Source organism: Pecten maximus, chromosome 13 (assembly GCF_902652985.1).
Source record: "Pecten maximus chromosome 13, xPecMax1.1, whole genome shotgun sequence".
Taxonomy (NCBI): domain Eukaryota; kingdom Metazoa; phylum Mollusca; class Bivalvia; order Pectinida; family Pectinidae; genus Pecten; species Pecten maximus.
Genome location: NC_047027.1, coordinates 15,088,612 through 15,094,698, shown reverse-complemented (window position 1 = coordinate 15,094,698; position 6,087 = coordinate 15,088,612).

Below are 6,087 nucleotides of genomic sequence, written 5' to 3'. Positions count from 1 at the left end.
GTGTTGTCGCGTGGTCACGTGACCGGCACGAAGGACTACATTAACACACTTGGTCGGTAAATATGGCCAGAGCACCAAAACTAACGTATTTTGCCGTACAAACAAACGTGATACACTTGTTCATCGTACTAAGAAACCGAGGAAAATTGATGTACATTCTTCTACTTATTCACGTACAGTTACATAACGGCGTTATAAACTGGTATTAATTGACGAAGTGCCGATTAATTGACTATTTTTTGATGATTTTGACGATGTTTGTCATTTTCGTAAGAATGTACAGCACTTTCCGTTGTTCTCGTACAATTACCTTCAGGCTCTTGTTGTAAGAATTGTACCTGCTGCCCCCATTGCATGATCGTAAGAGGCGACTAAATTTGGGATCTTATCTTTTCTCTTCTTTCTGAACAACTTTCTTCTTCCTAATGTCTCCCTTGACAATGCCTCACTTTTGGCCTTTAGTTGAGCGTTCGCCCCTGTGAGGAAGGCTTTGGCTTCTGTCCCCTGACCGAGACATACCAGAGTCTTTAAAAATGGTAGTTGCTGCTCCTGCTTAGCGCTCAGCAAATTAAGAGTGGGATGACTGGTTTGTCCGTTGTCAGTATAATGTGACCGGGTGGGGTGTGCTGCTGGGTGTCTTCGGCAGTATGCTTCAGTGAGGTAGCACTCTCAATCGGCAAAAGATCCGGCCTATCACAAGGAGACTTAACACAAACATACCGCAGCCTCCCAAAACACACATACGCACTCATCACACGCATGCATGTCGCACGCACGGGAGGCCGTCCTTAAATGACCTTAGCTGTTAATAGGACGTTAACCAAAATAAACCAAACCAAAGACATAAGGTATAGTTAGAAGTTTTCGGTTGTACAAACAAGTTTGTAGATTTGACACTGTGGTAAAACCACCGCCCTCGTCGTTGCCATGACAGCCGATCTAAGCCGCGATCACGAATGCACTGACAAAGTGAAAGTCAGTCTTTTGCGCAACATGCCGTTTTTTCTTAAAAACTACATGCACACCTCATATTGATTGAGGTTGTTTTACCATACCTGATCAATTGATATAAAAGAAAACTAACAAAAACACTAAAAAATACAAAATGAAGCTTTCGTGTCGGGCAATGCAGACACAACGCGAGATCTGTAAACAATGTGACGTCATCGGAATGTACAAGTTGCAACAATATACAACAATGTATATTTTACATGAATACACTAATGAGCAATGAAATGGGACGCAACCTTAACCCACATGCGATCTTTTTCAATACCAGTGTTCTTGCATTTAACGAGTCTTCCTTCTCCTTCAGTCAATGCATATAACTGGTTATTAGGTTGGGCAGAACACAATTCCTCTTAATTGCTTTAAACGTACAGAACACAATAAAGAACGATCGCATTAAACTTGGTTTGGTTTTATTTGTTTAACGTCCTATTAACAGCTAAGGTCAATTAAGGATGGCCTCCCGTGCGTGCGATATGCATGCGTGTGGTGAGTGCGTATGTGTTTTGGGAGGCTGCGGTATGTACGTGTTAAGTCTCCTTGTGATAGGCCGGAACTTTTGCCGATTTATAGTGCTACCTCACTGAAGCATACTGCCGAAGACACACTGCAGCACACCCCACCCGGTCACATTGTACTGACAACGGGCTAACCACCATTTTTAGAGACTCTGGTATGTGTCGACCAGGGGATAGAACCCAAAGCCTTCCTCAGAGGGGCGAAGGTTCAACTAAAGGCCAAAAGTGAGGCATTGTCAAGAGAGACATTATGAAGAAGAAAGCTTTTTTTTTTATCATATTTTATTTTTGAATGTTCGCATGCAAGTATATGTATCATATTTTATACATGACATGGAATCACATTGTACTACCAATCATCTCACATACTCATTCATTCTATCATCACTCCTATTACAGTTGTTAAAAATCATGTATAAGTCTCTTTGCGTTGTTATTGCTATGTAACCTTACAGATTTTGGTTGTAATCAAATCTTGTTAAAAAAATATTGATGTTGAAATACATATTCAAATTCAACTACAAAAGAAATAGACTGTATTATGTTTATATCAAGTTAATCAATGTTCAGTGCTGTGCTGATAACATCCCACTTGGCTATTACTCGATCAGCTTTTGCACGGGAATAAGACATGATACTTTGGTTTTCAATTAATTTATAGTATGATATTGCAGAGCGGGCCCCATCAACTGTTGGTATTGTATGTTTGTTTCTACAAGAATAAATATATTTCTTTATGATAATGATACACAAATTTACACTTTCATTTTCTGGAGTATCATCAATTCCGCAAATAAATGAGACACTTGACATTGGAAAATCTACATTACAATTAGATATGAACTGTTCTCTTAAGAATGACCATAATACACGTGTATGTGGACAATCCCATAATAAATGAGTCAGTGTTTCCCTATTTACTGTACAAAAATTACAAAGTTCTGTTTCTGTAATGTTCATTCTCATTAGTCTGGAATTTGTATGGAGTATTCTATGTAACAACTTAAATTGAAAAGCTTGTAATGTTGTATCATCCGTTATATTGAAGGGTAGTTTAAAGTACATCTTCCAATTGTCAACTGTTATATCTGATCCCATTTTTTCTTGCCATTTTTGCATAGATTTTTTTGGAAGATCTTGATATATATTGACTAGAATTGTATAAAATTCTCTAGTTATCTTTTCCTTCCCGTTTAATATTGATATATATTTATTATCAGGTACATTTATGTTTTTCTTAAACGTCTTAATTACATTTTTCCATGACTTGGGTATAGAAGCTAGTATACCGTAGTATTCCACAAAGTTGGTTTGGATACCATATTGATTTTTAAATTGATTTATATCCAAAAATTCATCCATGTCATTCATCAAGTTTATCAATCCACTTATGATACAATACTGACTGTTTATTTATTTAAATGTTATTGTTAAGCCATAGTGGTTGTGATAGTATTTCTTACGGGGCTGTGGGGGGAGCACGTTCTATCGAAGCCCATATCTTAATTATATTACACCAGAAATGATTGAAGTGATCTGCTATATTGTTTAGACCCTCACTATTCATGTACCAAATTGCTTCACCCCCATATTTTTGAAGTTTATCAGAGATTAAATTTTTCCATGGTGAGTTATTATTTGGGTCAAGTATTTTCTTTATCCATGACATTTTTAAAGCTTTGCAGTATGATTTCACATGAGTAAGCCTAAGTCCTCCATTCTCGTAAGAGTTTATTATTACATTTCTTTTTATTTTATCAATTTTCCCTGACCATAAAAAGTTAAAAAATAGATTTTGTAAGTTGTTAAAGAACATTTTAAACGGGTCTGGAAGTACTGTAAAAATATGGGTAAATATAGGCAGCGCTAGCGTTTTGATGACTGTAACTTTCCCTATGTAACTAAGATTTCTGAACGACCAGTCATTTAATAGTTTTCTTACCGATTCAAATTTTTCTTCAAAGTTTTGTATCGTGACATCTTCTTCGCTCAGATCATATGAGATAACTTAAATTTTCCACTGTGATTCCAAAATAAATTCCTTTCTTGCAAGTATTCTTCCCCACAACCCCGTTTTGCCCCTAGCCAAATAGCATGTTTTTTTTTTCTAAATTTATGCTTCAACCTGAACATTCAGCAAACATATCTAAAGTTATACAAGTTTGTTCTAGAGATTGCTCATCATCCTTTAGACAAAGTGTCGAATCATCTGCATATTGACTTAATAGATACTCCGAGTGATCAATGTTTAGCCCTTTAATATCAGGGTTAAATTTTAAAGAACTGCTAAGTAATTCCACAGATAAGATAAATAGATATGGGGAAAGAGGGTCCCCTTGTCGAACTCCTCTTTTGATATCAAAAAAGAGATGAAATGTTACCGTTATTATAGATACAACTTGAAATATTCTTATAAAAAGTTTGGATCCACTTTCTAATGTTTGGGCCAAATCCTTGAAAAGTTAAAGCTTTTTGTATAAATTCCCATTCTGAAGAGTCGAAAGCATTTTCGAAATCTAATAAAATAAGCAGACCCGGAATATCTTTTTCATTAGTTTTATCGATAAGATCAAGAATAACTCTTGTACATTCACCTATATATCTACCTTTAATAAATCCTTTTTGAGTGTCAGTGATTAAATCTTGTAAAATTTGGTTTTATTCTATTTGCAATACTTGCTGCTGCAATTTTATAGTCCACATTTAAAAGAGATATTGGTCGCCAATTTTTTAAATATAGTTTTGACTTTCCTTCTTTTGGAATACAGTTAATTATACCTTGTCGCTGAGAAACAGAAAGTTGACCTACGTCATAAAGCTTTATTTAAAGAATTTATAAGTGGTTCCTGTATATCAAGAAAAAACTATAAAATTCAACTGTAAAACCATCTAGACCTGGTGATTTAGAATTTCCCATATTTTTTAATGAATCTTAACATTCCAATCTACTTAATAGCCCTTCCATCTTGTTAACCTGGTCTATAGTTTGTTTTTTATTGTATGGATTTTCTTCATTAAAAAATAAGTCTGTGTGAGAATCTTCAATATTTAGCTCACCTGCCCGAAGGGCAAGTGAGCTTATGCCATGGTGCGGCGTCCGTCGTCTGTCCGGCCGGCGTCAACTTTTTCATTTAAACAACTTCTTCTCAATAACCAAGAGGCCCAGGAACTTCATATTGGGCCTGTAGCATACCGGGGTGAAGGGCTACCAAGTTGGTTCAAATAATTGACCTTGACCTTCATTCAAGGTCACATGGGTCAAATAGGCTATAATCTTCAAACGACTTCTTCTCAATAACCAAGAGGCCCAGAGACTTGATATTGGGCCTGTAGCATGCTGGGATGAAGGGCTACAAAGTTTGTTCAAATAATGACCTTGACCTTCATTCAAGGTCACATTGGTCAAATAGGCTATAATCTTCAAACAACTTCTTCTCAATGACCAAGAGGCCCAGGGACTTGATATTTGGCCTGTAGCATGCTGGGATGAAGGGCTACAAAGTTTGTTAAAATAAATGACCTTGGCCTTCATTCAAGGTCACATGGGTCAAATAGGCTATAATCTTCAAACGACTTCTCAATAACCAAGAGGCCCAGACACCTGATATTGGGCCTGTAGCATGCTGGGGTGAAGGGCTACCAAGTTTGTTTAAATAAATGACCTTGACCTTTATTCAAGGTCACATTGGTCAAATAGGTTATAACCTTCAAACAACTTCTTCTAAATAACCAAGAGGCCCAGGGACTTGATATTGGGCCTGTAGCATGCTGGGGTAAAGGGCTTCAAAGTTTGTTCAAATAAATGACCTTGACCTTCATTCAAGGTCACATTTGTCCAATAGGCTATAATCTTCAAACGACTTCTGTTCAATAACCAAGAGGCCCAGGGACTTGATATTGAGCCTGTAGCTTTCTGGCGTGAAGGACTACCAAGTTTGTTCAAATAAATGACCTTGACCTGCATTCAAGGTCACATGGGTCAAATAGGCTATAATCTTCAAACGACTTCTCAATAACCAAGAGGCCCAGGGACTTGATATTGGGCCTGTAGCATGCTGGGATGAAAGGCAACAAAGTTTGTTCAAATTAATGACCTTGACCTTCATTCAAGGTCACATTGGTCAAATAGGTTATAATCTTCAGATGACTTCTTAATAACCAAGAGGCCCAGGGACTTGATATTGGGCCTGAAGGGCTTCAAAGTTTGTTCAAATGAATGACCCTTGACCTACATTTAAGGTCACATGGGTGAAATCGGCTTAAATCTGTAAACAATAATTTTGCGATAGCCAAGAGCCTAGACCAGATATTAGGCCAATAAAATGCTGGAATGAAGGACAAGAAAATTTATTAATATGAATAAACCTAGCTTACTATGATAATCAGCATAGTATCTGTGGAAATGACCTCAATCAACTTCAAAGTTGCTGTAGAGCCAGGTGAGCGATACAGGCCCATTGGGCCTCTTGTTACTTCTCGACTGCTGTATAACTTTCCATAAAAATTAGTCTGTTCAGTTAAAATATCTTTAATATCTGTAATCATCTTATTGTCATCTGTT